At 38.8% G+C, this 25,457-nt stretch overlaps 1 pseudogene; it reads right to left on the bottom strand.

Annotated features, from left to right (window-relative positions):
- Window positions 1-24,651: 24,651 nt before the first annotated feature.
- LOC122432155 lies at window positions 24,652-24,770 on the bottom strand (annotated as a pseudogene).
- Window positions 24,771-25,457: the final 687 nt, after the last annotated feature.

Below are 25,457 nucleotides of genomic sequence, written 5' to 3'. Positions count from 1 at the left end.
CAAAAGTTTCATCAAACTGCAGCCTCAACTACTGCAGTCTTAACACGAGAATACTTTTTTTGACTAGAAGTGGTTGGCTCTCTTTTTAGTTTATTTATATTTTTCTGGCTTCATTGAGATACAATTGACATACAACATTGTATAGGTTTAAAGCGCACAGCATAATGATTTGATATATGTATATATTGATGAGCACAATAAGTTTAGTTAACATATTCATCAACTCAAGTATTTATGGTTTTCTTGGTTTGTGTGTGGTGAGAACTTTTAAGATATAGTCTCTTAGCAACTTTTAATTATATGATACAGTATTGTTAACTATGGCTACTAGTTTGAACATAACATTCTCGGAATGTATTCACCTTATAACTGGAAGTTTATGCCCTTTGACTTTTGGTAATATTCACCCTTTTACCACCTCCCCCTCATACACATGCACAGGGAAACCAACCTGCTCTAAGCTTTTGTGAGTTGTTGTTGTTGTTTTTTCTTATATTTTTTTCAGATTCTACAGTTAAGTGAGATCATATAGTCTTTGTCTTTTTCTGACTTATTTTACTTGGCATAATGCCCTTGAGGTTCGCTCATGTTGTTATAAACAGATGGATTTCCTTTTCTTTAATGGCTGAATAATATCCCATTGTATGTATCAATACACTGTTTTCTGTTTTGTTTAGTTGTCTGTGTGTCCTTGTAGTTCACTGAACTTCCTTAATAGAACTATTCTAAATTCTTTGTCAGACAGTTCCTCGATCTCCATTTCTTCAGCACCACTTACTAGAGCGTTATTAGTTTCCTTTTGTGGTTCCATGTTTACCTGATTCTTCATGATCTTCACTTCACTGCACTGGTGATCTCTGCATCAAGTGGTCTCTTTCTCCAGACTTCACAGGTTTGCCCCAGCAGGGCGACACTTTCAACAGTCAGCGCAACTTGAAGTGATGCACAGGTTAGCGGCTGGCATCCAGGGGTCGGTCATTTCCCTATATGGTCAAGGTCACTGCTCACGCTCTGCCATCAGTTAGGTAGGCTGGGCTCTGCAGCTGCTGTGGGGTGGGCTTCATGGGTGCCCAGGTTCTCTGGACAGGTTTCCCTGTCAGGAAGGACTGGTCACTGTACTGAGCAGTTGAGCAGGACTTTGAACTAATCTTCCCACCAGGAAATGTCATAGAACAGGCTCCATGGCCAGTATATCTGTAACAGTTGGCTTAGAACCCAGACAGGCAGGACTGCAAACTGAGCTCTCTGGTCAACCCATCTCAGCTCTGCAGGTGGGTGGCGGTGCTGAGGGGGATCTCGGCTTGGTTTCTGCTGCCGGCAGGAGTGCCCTGCGCTAAGATCTGAGTACTGGCTGTGTAAGACCTGCTCTGTCTCTGTCTGATCCCCAGTGGTTAAGCCTTACAGATTCCCCTGGTGACCCCTGTGAGGTGAGACAGCAGGTCTCCTGAGAAGTGCTCCAAAATGCTGGGGGAGCTGGAGGTCCGCCCTGGGCTCACCCTTTTCCCGCTGCAGAAACCATAAGCCGAGAGAGACCGTCTTGGTGTGGTGCTGTGCCATCTGGGGAAGGGGCAGTGTGATCGGAGTGTAGCTGTCCCCCTTATCTTTCAAATGTGGTTCTTCTCAGGCTCTGTGGTCCAGGGGATTCTACAAACTAAGTCCAAGACTGAGGTTTTCACAGTGGTGTCTTGTCTATGGATGGTGCAAGCTGCCTTTCTTGTGAGGGGAACCACAGCCAGGAACAAGCTGTGTTGTTGGTGACATCACTCCAGGTCTCTTTTAAAAGTAACATTCTAAAAAAATAAATAAATAAAAGTACCATTCTCTCTCACCTTTCCTTGTCTCTATCACTGTGATTTATCTTTCCTGTTTTTAACTCTCTCTATCTCTTACTCCTCCATGCCCTTTTCTGTTTCTCCTGGCCTATTCTTAACAAATTTTTATTTCATTGCCTTCTGTGTAAGACATAAGAATTATGGCTAGCTGTTTTTTTCTTTCCACTTGTCTCCTTCTGATAGACTGCAGGCAATATTTTGCATCTGAAAACCAAGCCCAACACCGTCCAATGGTTAGTTTCCAATAAGTATTGATTAATTTAAATGGCATTCCTGAGGTCAGAAGACAAAATTAGGCCACGAGTTCAGATAGTGTGTGACATTTTTGAGCTGAGGCCCAGCTCATATTACTCTGAACTGATCATGCAAAGTAAAAGTGAAAGTGTTAGTCACTCAGCTGTGCTCGACTCTTGGCAATTCCATGGACTGTAGCCTGCCAGGTTCCTCTATCCATGGAATTCTCCAGCAAGAATACTGGAGTGGGTTGCCATTCCCATCTCCAGGGTATCTTCCTGATCCAGGGATTGAACCTGAGTCTCTTGCATTGCAGGCAGTTTCTTTACCATCTGAGCCATGAAGGAAGCCCTTGGTCATGCAAAGTTAGCTTCAATCCATTGCATACATTATTTTTTTATTTTGTCTTTTGCACAATTTTCCCTGTCTCTGGAATAGCCCACGTTCACTTTTCACCCCGCCTTCAGACTTGCCTACTTCCCATTCTTCCATAAGTTTTCAAAATAGATGTTATTTTTCCCAAATAGTCTGCTCCACTTTGTCTAAATCCTCATTAAAGTAGAAAACCTGCTTGGTGCTTATATAATACTCTAAACTTTTATCACCACAGTCTGTGAACAAAACATAGTGCTATTAAGTTGTTTTTTGTTTCTTCAGTTGTCCTTATTCCTATGAGGGAGTAAACTTCATGTAAATGTGGGTGTCGAAAAGGAGGTCGTGGTGGTTGTATTTGTTTGGAAATAATGCAAAAATGTTTCACATGTTTGGACTATGGAGAGTTCATGCCAAATGCATGAATAACAGTTAAATGGTTGTGAACAGGTTGCTTACCTCTCTATCTGCAAATATACATCAGATCAGAAGCAGAATGATCTCTGTGACTGTTCCACTCTCTTTCATCTGCCTTCAGATGAGATTTCTTGTATTAATAAAATAAGTATTATTTAGTTATCCATAGGGATTCTGCATCACCCTGGATGCACCTAAGAAATGGGTTCTGCATGTGAGTTTCTTCTGTCAGGTACATATTTTTGAAAAGGAGTTGAGAACTGTTGGATTAAACATTGGGGTGGAGGTGTTTGATAGGCATCCGAATCTCTGTGTATGGGCGGGATGTGGTTGGTGTCATGTGCCATGAGGCCAAGGGATTAAGATTTTCTAAAATGTGGCTAGGAAGGACGGATAATTAAGCGGGGGTTTTAAGACTGATACACAGAACATTCCCAAATGAAAGCCTTATACAATTTATAAAACTGCCTGCTATTACTCAAATTGCAAGGTTTACCTTACAGAGGACTGTCAAACATATACATACATACCAATATATATGTAGGAATGGAGGGCTTCACAGGGTGCTCAGTGGTAAAGAATCCCCCTGACAATGAAGGACTCAGGGTTGATCCCTGGGTCAGGAGAACCCCCTAGAGAACGAAATGACAACCCACTTCAGTATGCTTACCGGGATCACAAAACAACAGCAAATATAGGAACGAAACTTACATGCATACAGATATTATTTTTTGCTGTTCTAGATAGTGACAGACCACATGAATTTTGTTATTCAATCTCATTTCATTCAAAGACTAGGAATGATTTAATTAAAAGCAGAAGATATTAAGAAGAGGTGGCAAGAATACACAGAAGAACTGTAAAAAAAAGATCTTGATGACCCAGATAACCATGATGGTGTGGTCACTCTCCTAGAGCCAGACATCCTGGAATGTGAAGTCAAGTGGGCCTTAGGAAACATCACTACGAACAAAGCTAGTGGAGGTGATGGTATTCCTGCTGAACTATTTCAAATTCTAAAAGATGATGCTGTGAAAGTGCTTCACACAATATGCCAACAAAATTGGAAAACTCAGCAGTGGCCACAGGACTGAAAAAGTTCAGTTTTCATTCCAATCCCAAAGAAAGGCAATGCCAAAGAATGCTCAAACTACCACACAACTGCACTCATCTCACATGCCAGGAAAGTAATGCTCAAAATTCTCCAAGCCAGGTTTCAACAGCATGTGAACCATGAACTTCCAGATGTTCAAGCTGGTTTTAGAAAAGGCGGAGGAACCAGAGATCAAATTGCCAACATCCGACGGATTATCACAAAAGCAAGAGTTACAGAAAAACATCTATTTCTGCTTTATTGATTATACCAAAGCCTTTGATTGTGTGGATCACAATAAACTGTGGAAAATTCTTCAAGAGATGGGAATACCAGACCACCTGACCTGTCTCTTGAGAAACCAGTATGCAGAACAGGAAGCAACAGTTAGAACTGAACATGGAACAACAGATGGATTCCAAATAGGAAAAGGAGTACATTAAGGCTGTATATTGTCACCCTGCTTACTTATATGCAGAGTACATCTTGAGAAACACTGGGCTGGATGAAGCAGAAGCTGGAATCAAGATTGCCAGGAGAAATATCAATAACCTCAGATATGCAGACGATACCACCCTCATGGCAGAAAGTGAAGAAGGACTAAAAATCCTCTCGATGAAAGTGAATGAGGAGAGTGAAAAAGTTGGCTTAAAGCTCACCATTCAGAAAACTAAGATCATGGCCTCTGGTCCCATCATTTCATGGCAAATAGATGGAGAAACAGTGGAAACAGTGGCTGACTTTATTTTTTGGGGCTCCAAAATAACTGCAGATGGTGATTGCAGCCATGAAATTAAAAGAGGCTTACTCCTTGGAAGAAAAGTTATGACCAATCTAGACAGCATATTAAAAAGTGGAGACATTACTTTGCCAACAAAGGTCCGTCTAATCAAGGCTATGGTTTTTCTAATAGTCATGTATGGATGTGAGAGTTGGACTGTAAAGAAAGCTGAGTGGGGAAGAATTGATGCTTTTGAACTGTGGTGTTGTAGAAGACTCTTGAGAGTCCCTTGGACTGCAAGGAGATCTAACCAGTCCATCCTAAAGGAAATCAGTCCTGAATATTCATTGGAAGGACTGATGTTGAAGCTGAAACTCCAATACTTTGGCCACCTCATGCAAAGAGCTGACTCATTTGAAAAGACCCTGATGCTGGGAAAGATTGAGGGCAGGAGGAGAAGAGGACGACAGAGCATGAGATGGCTGGATGGCATCACTGACTCAATGGGCATGAGTTTGAGTAAACTCTGGGAGTTGGTGATGGACAGGGATTCCTGGTGTGCTGCAGTCCATGGGATCGCAAAGAGCCGAACATGACTGAGCTACTGAACTAAATACTTTTTAAAAAGCACCACTGATAAGAAAAGCTTAACTCAGGTAATAACGTGGCTTCCATATGTAGAGGAAGAGAAAAAGGATGAGAGAGAATAATTCATTGGTACACAAATAGATAAAACAACCCATCCATATTTGCATGTTCAGTGGGATGAGAAAAGGGATGAATAATGGTGAAAAAATGAGCTATGAGGTAAATACCAGTGTTCATTTAACCTTTGCCTTGATGCTGATAATCACTTCTATACCAGGTTGTCATATGCCTGACATCACACATTAGTGAGTCAAAGTATGGATAGTCTTTACCTCCCTGGGTTGCCTGTCAAATCTACAGCTTTTAAATTCCCGTTTCTTCTTTATTAGCTCAAATACTACTTCTATTGTTGGATATTTTCCCTCTTCTGCAAAACAAAAAAAAAAATAAATTTTTCTCTTCAATGTGGTTCCAAAGTATTTTCCACTATTATTAAAGCATATTCATATTTAATTGATTTTTAAAAAATTATTCAATCTATTCTGCTGGACTCTGGAGGTAAGGTTCAAATGCACAATTGAAAAGGATGAGTAGTTGAGCAATTTCATTCTAAATTTGTTTATTGATAGTTGAATGATTACACTTTGCTCTGGTCCTGTAAGATTCTTGATAGATTAAGGCCAAGGGCAGATGACGTTTACTTGCAATGGGAGAGAGAAAAGAAAAACAAAGGAGACGGAAGGAACAAAATTAACTTGTTTAGATAATAATGTGAACCATTGCACTTTGGAGGCCTTGCATATCTCTTCTGTTTAAATTTTATGGCAGACCTATAAAATTAGTCTATTATTCTTGTTTTATAGTAGAGAAGAACAAAGAAAGGTGAGTTTCAGGGGCTTGGGAAAGGTGGTGAGGATGAGCTGATGGAGAACGGCAAGCTGAGAAATAGCATGAGGGAGGTGAAGGGGAAAATACATTTTAAAAGGAGGATATTGAAAACAAAATTTTCATGCAAATAGACACCAGGACATGTATTGCTGCAAAATAAAATATAGATAGCTATAAGAGGATTCCAGTGATTAAAGTATCTGAAGTATATTTCAAAAGCTCCATTCCTTGACTACATGGATAACATGCAGGCAAAAATCAATTTTGTATAAATTAGGGTATGGATTGCAAATTGGCTGTCCACTAGCTGAATCCAGACCACTGTGGCCTACATATTTGTCTAAAAGTTTAGACATTTCAAGTAAAACTTCAGTTATTGGCTGTTTTTGAAGACATAGCAGTAATGGCCCCATTTCCATAGGGTAGCAATCACCTGGAAGAGTATATTTGCTCCCTTAGATGAGGCAAGTACTCTCTTATTTGTTAACATCTTTACTTAACTTGAATAATTGTGTATGTTACTTGGGTGACTCCAAAGAGATTCAGAGTCTGTAAACATTGGCTTTAAAATATACCTCTCAGGAATTAGAAGGCTATTTGAATACCCATCCATCACAGCCTGAAATGAATATTGAGTGGGGGAGGCAAAGATGATTAAAATGTATTGTTCTCTCATGGAATCAGAGCCCAGCAGGCTAGATGAAATAATCTTAAAAAAACAAGAAATATGAAAATACTGCACTAAATTTAGTAGAAAATACTGCAGAACCACCGATAAAAGTGAAATTTGTTTTCCTTTTAGAGAAGAAGGAAAATATTCAACAATAAAGTAGTATTTGAACTGATAAAGAAGGAACAGGGATTTAGAAGTTGTAGATTTGAAAGACATTCCAGGGAGAAAATTGCAAACACAAGACATATATACAAATATATAGTATATATAGGAAAATATATGGCATAGATATCGTGTATAGGTGTGAAAAAACAGTATGTTGAGGAGAAAATGGTAATTGAACATGAAATACTATTCAGTGAAAATTGAGAAGGAATAATAATAAATAAGTCAATAAATGAAGATGAAGCAAAGACTCCATAGGTCCTTTAAGCTCATACTAAGTTATTTAGAGATTATTCTATAAGCAGTGGTAGCTACTGGAAAAATTTGGGGGGATTTAATTGATTTAAACAATGTATTGAAAGGATTTAAGTTTTGGAACGGAGACATAAAAGAGACAAGAAGCAGTCACTTGTCTGCCAAGGTTGGCAATAATTAAGACAGAGAATATAGATTTAATAGGCATTTCTCAATTAATTTAACATGGATTGATTCAATGTAGTATTAATCAATTCAATATAGCATGTATCAATCATATCACATCATATGTGTCAGGAATCACGGTAGATACTGGTATTAGAATTTTGAATAATCCCACACTATATCCATCTCCAGGTGGCTGAGACTCTAGTACAAAGCCCAGTAGAAACGATGGAAATAGTTGAGGCTGAGAAATGAGAAAAGCAAACAGAGAAGCTTTCTTAAAAAATTGTAAATACTATCGAGTCCTCTTTAACACGAAAACCATGCCTCTCTCTAACCGCATTGTTCTCCCAACTGAATCTAAGATAAAATTAATGAAATATTGCATGTTTGGTTTAATGGTCCCAAGATTGGTGGAAAATACAATCTCAAACGTGTCCTGATATTAGACCCAGAAATTTTGTTCAATTCAGTTTTTCTGCTACAATTTTTCTTGCTCCCAATTTTTAGCTCCAAATAGAATAGAAAAACATGTGAATGTGAGGCAAATATATATATACACATACATGTATATATATACATGATTATATGTATGATTGCCATAGCAATTTTGCCTTTATGTTGTATTTCATTGTCTAGTCTTATAATAACATAATGTTTTTCAAAAACTGATGCCTTAGTTCAGAGAGTGGTGCCTTGCTGTGTTTTTAGAACTCTTTGCTGTGTATAGGCAAGCAATATATAGAGGGAAAAAGAAAGAAGAGAAAATAGTTTTACTTTCTCATCGGTGATTACTTTTTGACCTGCATTTTCTTGTTTGTTCACCAGACACATGTCTCAAATTCCTGCTCTTCTGGTGTCTTCCTTGCTACTTCTTTATTCTTGGAAGAAAAATTTTAGGGAAATGAAGACTGGATACATGGGATGAAAGCTTCTGCTTTTTCAGCAAATTCTAATGCTTTTTTTCACCCAGAGCTTTGTGAATGGAAAATAACAGAAATGGTAGTGACTCATTATCACCAGGGTGTCAGATAGGATTGGGTTTCAGAAGCCCCAAATACTTTCAGTCACATGATCCCAGCAATCTGCTTCTAATGTGCAGGGTGCAGCTGCCTCAGATGAGTTGAAGGAGGGAGTTAGATGGTCTATAAGGCAGCTTTGGGTTCATGTGTAAAAATAACTTGAGAGTTACATGGCATATGGTTAGACCCCTTTGCCAAAAAAGGATAAAAAATCCCCAAGCCATTGTTTAAACAGGAAGGTCCTCCTCTCCAAATGACATTGTAAAGAAATCATTACCTGGTTATCTAGGTTAAAATGATTACTTATCCCTACATTATACTAATAAACTCTTCTTTTAAAATGTATATACCTTGGGAATCATTGGCAGGGGGCATTAGCAATTCTCTCTTTAATTTTTTTATTTTTTAAATTTTTTTAGGATTTGTGCTCTAAAGTGTAAGCATCCCCAACTCCATAACTTTCTATGGCTCTGTTTTCTAGTTTGTAAAATGAACTTAAAAATAGCAGTCGTTGTGAAGATTGAGTGGATTAATTCATGAAAAATATCCAGACCAGTATCACATATAATTGTTTGCTAGTATAGCTAGTGGAGAAGGTAATGGCACCCCACTTCAGTACTCTTGCCTGGGAAAATCCCATGGATGGAGCAGCCTAGTAGGCTGCAGTCCATGGGGTCGCTAAGAGTCAGACACGACTGAGTGACTTGACTTTCACTTTTCACTTTCATGCATTGGAGAAGGAAATGGCAACCCACTCCAGTGTTCTTGCCTGGAGAATCCCAGGGATGGGGGAGCCTGGTGGGCTGCCGTCTATGGGGTCACACAGAGTTGGACATGATTGAAGCAACTTAGCAGCAGCAGCAGTATAGCTAGCATCCAAAATGTCAACAGAACGGGCCAATGCCATATAATCAGTCTGAGGTGCAGAGTAGAGTGTGGTGGTCCTTAATGGTTTGTAGGCTGGGAGGTAAGTCCATTGATGGTCAAGCTAGGAGTCTGAAAGGTGATTCTTGAGAAGGGTAGAGACTGGATAAAGTAAATAAAAGGAATTCAAATAATAGTGAATGAAATTAGAAATACCAGTCTTCCAATGTTGTTGTTCAGTTGCTAGGTTGTACAACTCTTTGCAACCCCATGGATTGTATCACATAGCACACCAGACTCCTCTGTCTTTCACTATCTTCCAGAATTTGCTCAAACTCATGTCCATTGAGTTGGCAACGTTACCTAAACATCTAATCCTCTGCCGTCCCCTTCTCCATCAATCCAAATAGCCACTACCAGGGAGCATGGCCAGATGATCTAAGACGACCCAACAATGGCTGGATGATCTGAGAGTCCTTCAAAGTTTAGCTGGAAGAATGTCTTTCTGCTCTAACTTAAAATGCTTGCCTGCTCAGAGTCTATGTCTTCTCTGAGATCATTTTTAAAGTTATTCTTTTCTATCATGCATACATCTGACTACTTCAGACAATGTGAATCTTTTTTTTTTCTTTTTAAAATTTCAAAGCATACCCAGTAGAATAAAACTCAGTAAACATGCCAGTTATCATGTCTTTTGTGCAAATGTCCCCTGCAATGAAGAAGATATAATCTGAGAATTGGATTTGGGTAAAGTTATGTGTTTATCAGCATGATACACAAATCTTAAGGAATTGGCCCATGTCCTCTAACTAGTAAATTCAAGAGCTTTGGTTTAAATCCAGATATCCAGCACAGAAATCCATCCTGCCTTTTAAAATATGCTTGTAGTATTTGCAAAAGCTGCCTGAAAATTAGAATAAACCTGAGTGTTTTCAGTGAGAAACATAAACTCTTGATCTGAAACTGGTGAGTCAGAATTTTCGTAAACAGACCTGGTTATCTACTTTGTGAACAGACACCTCCATGTAGCTCTTATTAAGAAAGAGGTTTGGAAATAGTGGAGGAAGGGGTGGGTAAAGAAAGATTGAACATCATTCATTGAAAGGGACCTAGACATGTTGAATATATCTGCCTCCATTTCCAAATAAGCACATTGTGCAAATCAAATATGCTTAAATAATGATAAAACAGAATATACCACTCCAAAACACAGAGTGAGTCACAGAAACCATATCTACTAGACAGTCTTGGGAGGCTAAACACTCAGCAGACATTGGGGGTTTCCTGGATCTCTGTGATGTGATCAACCAATTCCAGGAGGCACAGCTTCTCTCCAGAGAGGTACATGGATTTGAGCATTGGGGGTACAACTGTAACAATGATTCCAGAGAAAAGAATATACAGATGTATCCCAAGAGTTTCCCAAGCTGATGATGGGGGCTGAAGGGAAGAGAGAAAGTCATTTTCAGGCCAGTAAGCCCCACTGCACAGCCGCTGTGAACTGTGTGACTCACTGAGCACATTTCAAGGAATAGCTGTCATGTGTCACTAACTGATTCTCACTGCAGATGGGCTCCAGGGTACTCAGGATCTATTTTGGGGAGGCCGCAAGCAGTGAAAGCCTGCTGGTGCCACTGTAAGAAAATCTCAGTCACCCTTGAAAATACGGGAAAACAAACCATTAAATCCAAGCACATTTTCCTCTTGTTATGATTCACATTGCCTGTATTTCCTCTTCTCCATTCCCACTGTCTCTTCTCTGTGCTCCCTTCTTAGGTAACACCATCATTTTTAAATTCCCACCTAAGTCTGCGGACAAAGCATGTAACTTGGAGTTTTCCATATAACCGGAAAGAAAAGAAGAAAGCAAGCATTCGAGTACATACTGTGGGTTTTTGTCAGTCCAGTGGCATAAATCCTTCCAGGGGCAGTCACTTCTCTTTTTTCCCACTTTTCAGCTGGATGTTGATACCCAAGGCTACCTTGGAAGCCTTCTACTGAAGTTGGCAAATCCTTCCATAGCTGAGGCAAAATAATGACACCTATGTCCTCTCCCTTCAAAGACTTGATGCCCTAATCCCTGGAGTCTGTAAATATGTTAACTTCCATGGCAAATAAACCATAGATTTGCTTAGGTTGAGGATCTTGAGATGGAGGGATACTCTTGGATTATCTGAGTGAGCCTAGGTTGATGACAAGGATGTAAGGATCCTTACAGGAGGGAGGAGAGTCAAGAGTATAAGAAGGAGAAATGACCACAGAAACAGAGGTTGGAATGAGTGACACAGGTTCATTAGCCAAGGAATTCAGCCTCTAGAAACTACCAAAGGCAAGAAAACAGACTATTATTCCTCAGTGCCTTCAGAAGGAATGCAGCCCTATGGACTTATTTTAGGTATATGGACTCCAGAATATATAAGAGGGCAGATGAAGGTTGTTTAAAGACCCTAAGTTCTGATAATTTGTTAGAGCAGCAATAGAAAACCAATTCAGCATCAATGACTAAGAATACTCATACTGGATCATCATGTGAGTAAGAGGTAAACTTGTACTGTGTTAATTCACTGGAATGTTGGTGTACGCTTTTAAGAGTGAGTCATGTCATTGTAAATATTGTGGACTCTAGACATTAGACTTCATGATATCCTGAGAAGTTAAAGGTTTACCAGATTGGATATTACTCAGGCTGGCTCCATTCTTCTGTACCTTGATCCTATTTTCTTCCCACTTTCTCTAAGCTTCAAGTTCAATTTACTTTTGTGTCCTCTTCCAACGCCTCTTGTGACTGTGCCAGGTTAGAATAAGCTTTGCCACCGTCTTTAAACAGTCATGTACTTTTTTCAATGCAAAATAAAGTGGATAAATATGGTAAAACAAATGGAGCATCTCAACAAAGAATTACCAAAAAGACCATTTTAAAATGCAATTATCTACAGTGCATCTGTTTAAACACCCTCACTACCATTTTTCTCTCTAAATTTCAACTTTTCCTTCTGGTGGCCCACTTTTATCAGACTTTTGAATAGGTTTCACTGGAGACTGAGGTGGAGTTTAGGTAAGCCAACTGAAATTATTTATATGCCAATATTGCCTTTCTAAGGTTTCTTTTTTTTTGGTTCTTTATAAATACGGAGATAGATGGGCTCATTTCGGAAGCTGGAATGCATTTTCAAAAGGTTTTGTAATTGTTTCTATCCACCCTTTCACACTCTATTTTTACATTGCCTTCTGTAAGTATCTGCGCTAGTCGAGGTAGGTTGGAAGCAATATACATCAAGGCTCTGCGTCAACAGCGGAGTTGTAAGATATGAAAAGCCAGAGCACCTGAGCTCCCAATGAATTGCTTAAAGATGAACTACCTGAGACAGAACCCACATTTGAATATTTGTTATAATGAGAATAACCTTTCATTGTGTCAAGTCACCAAATTTTGGAGTTGTTTGTTTTAGTAGTTGTCCTGCTCTTCTCCACTCAGAGGAGTAAAAAAACGGTATAGAGAATTGTTTGTATGGTCTAATTTTGTCGTTGTAACTTATAGGATGATCAAAGTGCAGTGACTTTATGACTAAGGTCACATATATGACAGCGGTCAATTTAAGAATTTCCAAGTCTCTTGACTTCACTTAGATGCTTCCCCCACATACCCAGTATTTGATTCCTTCATGTAACCACTTTCCACCATTCCCAGCCCTGAAGCAGCCAGGGAAATGTCTTCAAGTCTAGCTCATAGGACTCTCTGTTGCATTGATTTTCTAGAAGATTTATGGCATTGACCTGAACTCAATGAAGAAACTAAATCCAATTCGCTAAGGAATTACAAGCCTGTCCGATCAATAATCTATTTATCTCCTTCACTTTGCCATCTTTAGACACTTCCAACTTGTCATAGGAAATTGAAGGCATTTAAAAATATATGTAATTATGCAACCTCAGGAGAGGCCTCCAACGTCTCTGAAAATTTTCAATCGCCTTTGAGGAAATACAACCCTGGTATGGGTAATAGAGATCACACTCTGGTCACCATCCAAGTATCTGGCCTGGGCTCATTAATAGAAATATAGTGTCCAAGTAATAGGGCACATGATTGCAGCATTTTTCCATACCAGCATGATTCTATCTGGGATATTGGGTTCAGTTCTGGGAGCCTGGTATTAGATCACATGATTGAATTGACGCATATCCAAAAGAAAGCAACTCAAGTGATAGCGGGGGAATATTGAGGAATGAACTATGAAATGAGATATGAGAAATATTTAAATATGAATGAAACACAAGGAATATTTAAAGAAAGTGAATATTCTGTTAATATAAACAAAATTGAAGAAACTTGATAGACAGCCTTAAATAATCAAAGGCTGGTCATAGAAAAAGGAGTTTATTCCATGTAGATCCAGATTGCAGACATAGAATATCCTCAGACAACTTAGCCAGGGTATTTTAGTTTGATAAAAGAACAACCTCTCATAAAATTGTAATTCTCATAAAATTCCCTTTCCTGGAGGTAGCCATCTGTATGCCATTGGAGAAATGTGAACAAGATAATCATCTCTCTTGAGTGGACTATGGAGTTAAAATGGGAAGCAGTAGGATTAGGGCAAGCATACCAGATGCTGCTCCTGTCTGGCACATTGACGCAGCATCTAATCCTGCCTTGGCTACATCCTCAATTACATTAGCCCACTCCCCTTGCTCTTCTTTTCCCGATTCTTAGATTTCTGGCCATATACTATTGCTTTGAGGTGGACTTCTGATCTCTGAAGACTAGTGAGGCTTGAACCTCTCTCTTGGGCTCTTTGGTTTATAAGAGTTTGTTCTGTCTTTTCCCATAGTTGTAGGCATGTGTCTACATGACATAGGTGTCCTGAATTCTTGTGTAAAAATGTGTCTTTCCCCTCCCCAAATTATGTAAAACTTAGTGTAGTGGCTGATGCAAAAATATGAAAATAAACATGAGACATTATCGTATTTATCCTATAAAGGTTTTACCTTCCTACTTAGTCACTTGTTATTGCACACCATGTCTGTTGTCTTAAGTTATTATCACTTTCTTGACTCACAAGAGTATCATCTTTATTGCTAGATTAGTGGTCTTAAAATTCACTTGGATCAGTTAAGTCTATGATTCAAAACTGTTTAAATCTGTAACCCATTTGATCCCAGTTTTTCCTACCACTCCTCCTCTTAATATCACCCATTGCTCATACTTCCCATTCCATACTTACCAGGGCCTGAATTAGTGGTTTTCATGTTTTAATAAACATTAGAAGCACATGGAGGGCCTATAAACCACTGATTTCTGGGGGACATCCTAGGATTCAGCAGGTCTGAAGTAGGGACCAAGAATTTGCACTTCTAACGACTTTCCAGTGAATGCCAAGGCTACTTTCCTGTGGTCGTTAGAGACCACACTCTGAGAACCTAGACTGGTCTAGACTGTAAATGTCTGGTAAGTAGGACCCATGATATTTGTTAGTAAACTTTCAGTGTTAGTTTGTAGCACCCTCTAAGATATATATTGGATTGGCCAAAAAGTTCATTCGAGTTTGTCTGTAATATCTTCTGGAAGATGTTACAGGAAAACCTGAACAAAATTTTTGGCCAACTCAATAATTCTCTATTTGAAGGATCTTCTCTTATGTAATGTAGACAGTTTAACAAGATCCCTAATCTCTACCTACTAGATTCCAATAGTAGCTCCCATCCAATTGCGATAACCAAAATATCATCACATACTGGAAAATGCCACCCTTCTCCCAAGTGAGGACCAATGGATTAAAGGATATAGAAATACCTAATTCTTTTTGCTCCCAAATACTTTTCATTTTAAGAAAGTTATACACACAGAGATAAACATCAATCAAATAAGAATTTTTTTTAAAGCAACAATGGAGCACAATGGTTTAATATACACAATTCTGTCTAGCTGTGAACACAGTCCTATGTGTCTCTTGCAGTCTGAAAGATTTCTACTTCCTTCCCTTGGGAAAGAATGAAAAACAGGTAGAAAAGAGATGGTATATGCTCCCTGCTCTGGTTTCCCCTTCCCCTATGTTTTATACAGAACAGACATCCTATGTTTGTTGAATAAATAATTGACTGAACAAACACAAGTAAATGAAAACTATGGAGGAAGCTGGGATAACATTATCCTGAGAGTGCTGCTCAAATTGAAAATTCTATTTTTCTATAAACATACTGTCTTGACTTCTCCGAAAGGTGTCAGAAGTTGCTTAAGTGCAGATAAGAGATTGCAGACCGACTTCCCATAAGTACTTAAATCCCTACCGTATGCCAGGCTCTGTATTATCCACCTTCTCACTTAGTCTTACAAAAGCCCTATAAAATTAATATTAATGCCTTCATTTCACCATGAGAAGACCAAAGCTCAAAGCAGTGGAGACTTGCCTAAGGCTGAACAATCGGTTAACACCAGGAACAAAATCTGGGCCAACATCCTCTGATTCTAGTTGATTCTTTCACCCACCACAAAGTCCTCCGCGATCAACACCACTGAGCAATACACACTTCCCTACATGGCTGGGCTTCTTCTGCTCTGACAATATGCTACGGAGTTAGCTCCAGGTCTGATGATGATGGCATTTGTGCTTCTTGCTACAAATGCAATTTCTTCAGGCTTAGATTAATAGTCTTCCTTTCCCTGCTGAAAATCTCTAGACAACACAAGTACTGCAGTGTTTTGAAACACATCAAAAGACATAAAACCCAAGACTCTAAGGGTCTGGAAGGTTCAAAGTATCATTCACAATCATTAGGAACAATATCTTGTTGTTCAGTGGCTCAGTCATGTCTGAATCTTTGAGACCCCATGGACTGCAGCACACCAAGCTTCCATTAACAGTGGCAATATCTGGGACTTATTTATTGAGCACTCCCCATACTCCAGACACATTCCCAAGATTTTTGCATCAAAAAATTTAGACAAAAAAATCCTGGGGCCAAGTCTGTAAGATAGGCACTGTCACAACCCCTATTTTATTGATGAGGATTCCAAAGTTCTATGTGGTGCTACCTCCTTCATTTTACAAAGACTCAGAGTAGCTGAGTCACTTATTCAAGGTCAGAGCCAGAATTCAAACCTAATATTCTTATGATCTCGATTTTTACAACTCTTCCCACTATCAGTTAAGTTCAGTTCAGTCACTCAGTCGTGTCTGACTCATTGTGATCCCATGGACTGCAGCACACCAGGCTTCCCTGTCCATCACCAACTCCCAGGGTTTACTCAAATTCACGTCCATCGAGTTGGTGATGCCATCCAACCATCTCATCCTCTGTTGTCCCTTCTCCTCCTGCCTTCAATCTTTCCCAGCATCAGGGTCTTTTCCAATGAGTCAGTTCTTCACATCAGGTGGCCAAAGTATTACAGTTTCAGCATCAGTCTTTCCAGCAAATATTCAGGACTGATTTCCTTTAGGATGGACTGGTTGGATCTCCTTGCAGTCCAAGGGACTCTAAAGAGTCTTATTCAACACCACAGTTGAAAAGCATCAATTTTTGGCAGTCAGCTTTCTTTATAGTCCAACTTTCACATCCATACAAGACTGCTGGAAAAACCATAGCTTTGACTAGACAAACCTTTCTTGGCAAAGTAATATCTCTGCTCTTTATTATGCTGTCTAGGTTGGTCATAACTTTTCTTCCAAGGAGCAAGTGTCTTTTAATTTCATGGCTGCAGTCACCATTTGCAGTGATTTTGGAGCCAAATAAATAAATAAATAAATAAAGTCTGTCACTGTTTCCACTGTTTCCCCATCTATTTGCCATGAAGTGATGAAACCAGATGCCATGATCTTAGTTTTCTGAATGTTGAGTTCCCATCATAGCCCAGTTTATATATATATGTATATATATATTTTTTTTTTTTAAATAAAAAGTAGAATCAGGCTACTTACTGAATTATTTCTACTCCACCTCTCCTCATGGGGTGTCGTGCATATGTGCTCAGTCACTCAGCTGTGTCTGACTCTTTGAGACCCCATGAACTGTAGCCCAGCAGGCTCCTCTGTCTATGGAATTTTCCAGGCAAGAATACTAGAGTGGGTTGCTGATTCCTCCTCCAGAGGATCTCCCTGAACTAGGGATCAAACTCATGTCTCCTGCATTGGCAGACGGATTCCTTACCACTAAGAATCTGGGAAGCCCCTCATGGGAAGACACAGTCTGTCTATTCAAAGATATACAGATGGGGGACACTGTGTGTCTGCCCTCAAGGATCAGTGACATTGAATACAGATCTAATAAGTGTAGGATTTTAAGTCAGAGAACAGTTATGGTTTCAAATCTAAAACTCCAACTTATTTACAAAATCTTCAGAAATCTACTTTCTGTCTTCAGGCCTCAGTTTCCTCATTTGAAATGTAATGGTAATAATTTTCCCTTCTTTATCAGGTCACTATAAGCATTAAAATCACTTGTTCAGTTGAACACACAGTAAGTGTTCAAAACAGAATGGGAAGATGACCCACATCTTTGCAAAAGAGAACTGAAAATGTTGAAAAAGTTAGTATGAACTAATACATACTTTTAATTCTAAGTGCCAAGAGGAGGGAGATCTCATGATGAGCTTAAATATGACTAAAGCATTTTAATCTTAAAGGATTCTCATTCCCCTTTTAGACAAAGAACCCACAGCTCAGCTACAGAAAGTGACTTGCTTAGTCTTTTATTGTAAACTAGTAACATTAGGGGTTCCAGTTCTGTCTTGTTCACTTCTAGTTTGGTATCAGTGTGACGAGAGGACTTTGCGAGTCTTAAAAAGATGCAGAATTCCCCGAGTTCAGGGATAGGTGACTCTACTTTAAAAACCCAAACACAGAAAGACTCCCCACTAATGTGTCCTTTCTATTTTATTTCCTACCTCCAACCTCTACAAAGACAGATGAAGTATATACCCGGAGAATAATATCTTCATATCACTTAACTCTCAGCATCCTCCTGTGTGGTGGGTATTACCTCCATTTTAAAGATAGAAACAGTGAGGCCCACTATATTAAAGCACTTGGTCAAGATTATCCAATACTGAATAACTTTCAGAGCCTGAATTCTGTCTCTCTAAAATTCATGCCTTTCTGTTTTATCATTTCTTTCACACTACCAGAGTCTGCTCAAATTTTCTGTGGTACCTGCTTTCCTAGGCCAACTATACCATCTGTTTTTTTCCCCTACTCTCTCTGCAGGGGTCCTTAACTATGTCATATTTTAATCTTATAAAGAAGATAAAGAAACCTTGGAGAATTGACAGCTAACCAGAAAGAGAGAGACTGGGCCCTTTCTTCCAACAACTTTCTTTCTTTCTTTTTAACATTTAATAATGTTTGCCACAGAGGCCTGTTCATTAGGTTGCAGTGGCACATATGGGAGGAACTAACTCTGCTCTGGGGAAAAAAAAACAATCGGAAAATATATAATAGCATATTTGGAGCTGCACAGAAAGACTGCGATTCGCAGTGCTCCATATGTTCTCAAGTATGTTCACATGGACATCCTTGATGGTGGAATGCTAGCACAATATATGTCCCAACTTAGATTAAATTGTTCATGCATCATAATTTTGTTGTGGAAAATAATATATTGTGTTCATGAAAAGTAATATATCTTGTCCCTAAAATGTAATTGTTCATTCAGACACATGTTAGGTACTTACTGTGATCCCGTTAGATAAAAGTTTTGATGGGTCCCTAGTAACTAGAAGACAAAGTGGGCACAGAGGACACATACCTCAACATAATCAAGGTCACATGTGATGAGCCCACATCATACTTGACGTCATACTTAATAATGAAAAGCTGAAATATTTTCCTCTGAGAATAAGACAAGGATTCTCACTATTTCCACTACTATTTGATGTGGTGTTGGAAGTCCTAGCCACAGCAATTAAGCAAGAAAAAGAGATAAAAGGAATCCAAATTGGAAGGGAAGATGCAAAACTGTCACTATTTGCAGATGACAAGATACTATATATAGAAAACCCTCAAGACTCCAACAAACCACTCTTAGAACTAATAAATTCAGCAAAGTCGCAGGATATAGAATCTATATACAGAAAGCTATGGTGTTTCTACACACTAAATACACTATCAGAAATAGAAAGTAAGAAAGAAAGTAAGGAATCAATTTCATGTACAATTTCATAAAAGACAATAAAATAACTACAAATAGATTTAACCAAGGAAATTAAAGACCTGTACACAAATGAGTGAAAACATGTTCTGTGTTCAGGGGTTGGAAGAACTGATATTATTAAACGCCCACACTACCCAAAGCAATCTACAAATTCAGTGCAATTCCAATCAACAATCCAATGTCATCTTTCACAGAACTAGAACAAACAATTCTAAAATTTGTATGAAATCACAAATGATCCCAATAACCAAAATAATCTTAAGAACAAAACTGTAGGAATAATGCACCATGATTTCAAACTATACTGTAAAACTACAATAATCAAAACAATATGGTGCCTACAGAAAAACATAGACACAGATCAGTGGAAAAGAATTGAGAACCCAAAAATAAAGCCACATATACATGAAAAATTAATATTTATTTATGACAATTAACTTATGGCAAAGAAACAAAGAATATGCAATTGAGAAAAAGTAGTCTCTTCAATAAATGATGTTGGGAAAGCTGGGCAGCTCTATGCAAAAGAATGATTTTAGACCACTATTTTATACCATACACAAAAATTAACTCAAAATTGATTAAAACTTGAGTACAAGACCTGAAATAATATTATTTCTTGAAGAAAATATAAGTGGTAAAATCATTGATATTGATCTTATCAATGTCATTTTGTAACTGATTCCAATGGCAAGGGAAACAACATGAAAAATAAACAAATGGGATTACCTCAAAGATATATACATCAAAGATATGATATGCAGATGACACAACCCTTATGGAAGAAAGCGAAGAAGAACTAAAGAGCCTCTTGATGAAGGTGAAAGAGGAGAGTGAAAAAGCTGGCTTAAAACTCAACATTCAAAAAAAACTAAGATCATGGCATCTGGTTCCAGCACTTCCTGGCAAATAGATGGGGAAACAAAGGAAACAGTGATAGACATTAATTTCTTGGGCTCCAAAATCACTGCATATGGTGACTGTAGGCATGGAATGAAGACTCTGGCTCCTTGGAAGAAAAGCTACGACCAACCTAGTCAGCATATTAAAAAGCAGAGACATTACTTTGCCAACAAAATTCTGTGCAGTCGAAAATATGGTTTTTCCTAAAGGAAAAAAGTCATCCTTTAGGATTGACTTTAGAAAAACTAAAGGAAATCCATCCTGAATATTTATTGGAAAGACTGATGCTGAAGCTGAAGCTCCAATACTTTGGCCACCTGATGTGAAGAACTGACTCATTAGAAAAGACCCTGATGCTGGGAAAGATTGAAGGCAGGAGGAGAAGGGGACAATGGAGGACATGATGGTTAGATGACATCACCAACTCAATGGACATGAGTTTGAGCAAGATCCAGGAGATGGTGAAGGTGCAGTCCATGCAGTCACAAAGAGTTGGACATGACTGAGGGATTGAACAACAAAAAGAAGTTTCTGCTCTTCATAGTGAAAAAAAAAAAAAATCATGAAAACTAAAAGTTAGTGTACTGGAATTGAGAAAATATTTGCAAATCTTATATCCCATATGGGGTCAATATTCAAGATGTATAATATATTCATACAACTCAACAATGGGAAACTCAATTTAAAAAAAATGGACAGAGGATCTGACTTAAGCATTTTTCCAAAGAAGACATGCAGATAGCATAAGGCGCATGAAAAGATGTTCACTGCCTCATTATTATTTGTTGTTGTTTCGTCACTAAGTCGTGTCTGACTACTGTGACTGTAGCCCACCAGGCTCCTCTCCTAAAGGGATTTCCCAGGCGATAATATTGGAATTGGTTGCCACTTCCTATGCCAGGGGATCTTCCCTACCCAGGGATTGAACCCACATCTCCTGCTTGGCAGGCATATGCTTTACCACTGAGCCATCTGGGAAGCCCCTCTAATAATTAGGAAAATATAAATACAAACTACAATGAGATATCCTTTTACACCTGTCAGAATAGCTATTTACCCCAAAGATGAGAGACAACAAATGTTGGAGAGGATGTAGAGTTCAGGGAATTTTCACACACTGTTGGTGGGACTATAAATTGGCATAGTCATGATGTAAAAGCAGTATGGAGATTCCTCAAAATATTAGGACTAGACTATCATATGACCCAGCTATTCCACTTCTGGGTATTTGAAGAACACAAAAACATTAATTTTAGAAGACTGCATCCCTATGTTTATTGCAGCATTATTTATGATTGCCAATGTAGGAAAACAACCTAGGTGTTCATCAATGGATGAATGTGTAATAAAATTGATATAATTTTCTAAGGCTGTCATAATACATTACCAAAAATTTGGTGGCTTGAGATGATAAGAATTTATTCTCTCACAGTTTGGGAGGCCAGAAGTCTGAAATCAAAGTGTCAGTAAGGTTGGTTTCTTTGGAAGTTCTGAGGAAGAACCTGGTCCATGCCTCTTTACCAGCTTTGGGAGGCGACTAGTAAGATTTGCCCTTCCTTGGCTTATAAACCCATTACTCTAATCTCTGCCTCCATTCCCACATGACTTTTCCCTTGCTCATGTGTCCATGTCTCAAATCACCTTCTGTCTTTCTCTTATAAGGATGCTTGTCATTGGATTTCAGGACAGCATGATCTCTTCCCAAGATCTTTAATTACATCTTCAAAGACCCCTTTTCAAACTAAGGCCATATTCACTGATTTAGTGTGTTTATATCTTTTATCAGAGGGAGGGCTACAGTTAAGCTGTATCATTTATCAGGAAATGTACAGAGAAGTTAAAATGCTACTGAGTATAATTTTGGAAAAATTATAGTGAATGTTCATCGAATAATGATTCATTGATTAAAATTCTGTTTTAGTGGCTTGGAAAACAACTTCTTCTATTCTTTTTGGTCTGAGATTTTTGTTTTGTTTTGGTTGCATCATGCACAGCACAGCATGGCGGATCTTAGTTCCCCAGCCAGGGACTGAACCGGTGTTCCCTGCAGGGGAAGAGCAGAGTCCTAACTACTGGATTGCCAGGAAATTCCCAGGCCCAAGTTTTACAGTGTTGTGAAATTATGATTATGCTTTTTTCTTAATATTTAAATTTTTTCTTCTTTTATTTTCTTGATATTTACTTTATCATTTATTTCTATATAGACCTTTATGGGTGCATGCATGCTAAGTCACTTCAGTCGTGTCTGACTCTTTGCAACCCTACGAACCTTAATCCACCAGGCTCCTCTGCACACGGGATTCTCTAGGCAAGAATACTGAAGTGAGTTGCCATGCCCTACTCCAGGGGATCTTCCCGACCCAGGGATTGAACCAGAGTCTCCTGTGGATTGTGTATTGCAGTTGGATTCTTTACCGCTTAATCACTGGGAAGCCCATATAGATCTTTGTATGGTTCTGTCAAATTATAAATTTAGTAAAAGAGATTGTATCTGTTTTAACATGTTCATGACTTGAGGAATCAGACTTTTAACATGTACTGTAATTATAACTGCAAATTGAACATTTATTTTCCAAAGTTTTCTCGTTCATTCAAAACAACTGCTTGGCATCAGAGGTACTGCAAGCATGTTCCAAATGATTTCCCAGTCTGGTGCTTCACTCTTCCCTTTCACTACCTATAGTCCAGTTAATTGCGATGATTGGAAATACCGTTGACTCTTGGACAACACGAGGGTTAGGGGCACTGACCTGATCTATGTGGACCTGCACAGTTCAAACAAATGTTGTTCAAGGGTCAACTACTCCTCATTAAGTCTAATAGCTTCCAGTACTGGTGTCTTCTCATCAGCTCTTCCTTTGGGTACAGTTGCCCTCACCAAGTTCTCCTCCCTGGGCAAATCTTCTTCTGCTGCAGGGATGTTATTGATTTCCTATTCAACAGTCATCCCTTGACTTCCTAAAATAACCCCACTTGCGGTTCCATGAATATTATGCTCAACCTCACCATGAAGATTGAATCATGGTGGGTCTACGTCAATATGGCTGTCCTGTCACCCTTAATAGTTACCAGTTTAAATACAGCCTTAAGCTTGGTTCTGGCCAAGAAGATCATAAGCAGAGGTTCTGGGGGGTGGAGGGGGGGGGAATGTTTCATTGCTCTTAAAAAGAAACTCATGAAAAGGACAATTCCTTTTCTGTCTTTGGGAGTGGTCAGTCAACATGATCACTGGAACAACTGCAAACAAAATGCATCCATGAGATAAATTTTATAAGGGGACAAGTTTACATGATGGGTGTGGCCAAGGAGAAATATGTTGAAAGATCTGTGTCCTTGATAATTGAGTTAACTAACACAAGACCTATCTTAAACACTTTTTAGTGGGAAAAAAAAAAAGTCCTAATTAAGCTACTTTGAATTAGGTCTTTAGTTTCTTAAATCTATATCAAATCCTTCTGCATGTCACATTATTATATGTATTCTTCTTATAAAAAACTTCCCCAGTGGCTCAGCGGTAAAGAATACACTGCTATGTGAGAGACATGGGTTCCATCCCTGGTTCAGGAAGAACCCCTGTAGAATGAAATGGCAATCCACTCCAGTATTCTCATTTGGAAAATCCTTTGGACAGAGGAGTCTTGTGGCTTATAGTCTATGGGGTTGCAAAAGAGTTCGGCATGACAGCAACTAACAACAGCAAGCATTCATCTTATAGATTAATGTGATTATTAAAGTCTAGTTCTAATTCTACCTCTCCTTTAAAGAGTTCACTGCCCCTGCAAATTTAGAAATCAAAATCTATGGCCCTATACTGAATTTTTACCCAGATGTTCCTATATTCAGATCTATGTTCTTAAGCAATAAGTATTACATTTATCAAATTATTTCCTTTCAACTCCAAATCCACCCTTCTTCACCTGGCTTTGTGATACTGGAGTTGAGCTCTGTAAACACTCCTCTTTCTGCAATTACTATATTCTTCAGAGTTCTCTTTTTCCCTCTTAGCAGTTAATTCCTATTTGCGTGCTGTCACTTCAGACGTGTCTGACTCTCTGAGACCCTATGGACTGTAGCCGGCCAGGCTCCTCTGTCCATGGGATTCTCTAGGCAAGAACACTGGAGTGGATTGCCATGCCCTTCTCCAGCGGATCTTCCTGACCCAGAGATCGAACCCATGTCTCTTAAATCTCCTGCATTGGCAGGCAGGTTCTTTACTATTAGCAGCACTTGGGAAGCTCTAATCCTTATTTACTAGTTAATAAATTTTTATATTGAAAGTTTCCCCTTCAATTTTTTTTCTTTTTTTTTTTTTTTTAAGCCTGCAGCACCTGGTATTCCCAAGCAGTCTCCCATCCAAGTACTAACCAGGCCTGACCCTGCTTAGCGTCTGAGATCAGACAAGATCGGGCACATTCAGGGTGATATGGCCATGGACTCACTTTCAATTTAAGAATGCATTTTATCTCCTGACTTGACCCTGAAAAATACACTATGTTAGAAGTGCTAGTGATGAGGGCCTGCTTCCTGTAATGAGTTGTTCTTTCATTCAAGTTGATACAGGTAACAGCCTCAGCTATAATATTGGTGATTAGGTGATGAAGAAGCAGACCTAGGCCCTGTCCAGTGACTGAACAGTCAAATTATTCTTCCATTTAATCAATATTTGAGTGCCTGTTGTGTTCTAGGCACTATTCCAGGTGCTGGAGATAGAATGGTGAAAAGTATATTAAGTTTACTAATCTAGTGGAATTTATAATAAACAATTAAATGTATGCTTTAAAATAATGACAAAATTTAAAGTACACAGAAAATTATGAATGGAAAGCTCTGGGTACTAAAACAGATAATCTCGTGGGGAATGTAGATAAGGAAAGATCTCTGTTATGGATTGAACTGTGTCCCCCTCCAATTCATGTATTGAAGCCCTAACTCCAAATGTGACAATATTTAGAGAATAGGATGTTTACAGAGGTAATGAAATAAGGGCATAAGAATGGGGCTCTAATCCAATATAATGGGTGTCTTTATAAAAAGAGAGAAAGGAGACTTCTCTGGAGGTCCATTGGTTAAGATTCTCTGCTGCCAATGCAGGAAGCCTGGGTTTGCTCCCTGATCAGGGAAC

Source organism: Cervus canadensis, chromosome 30 (genome assembly GCF_019320065.1).
Source record: "Cervus canadensis isolate Bull #8, Minnesota chromosome 30, ASM1932006v1, whole genome shotgun sequence".
Taxonomy (NCBI): Eukaryota; Metazoa; Chordata; class Mammalia; order Artiodactyla; family Cervidae; genus Cervus; species Cervus canadensis.
The sequence above is the reverse complement of the archived record's forward strand: the minus strand, read 5'-3'. Positions and strand labels throughout refer to the sequence as shown.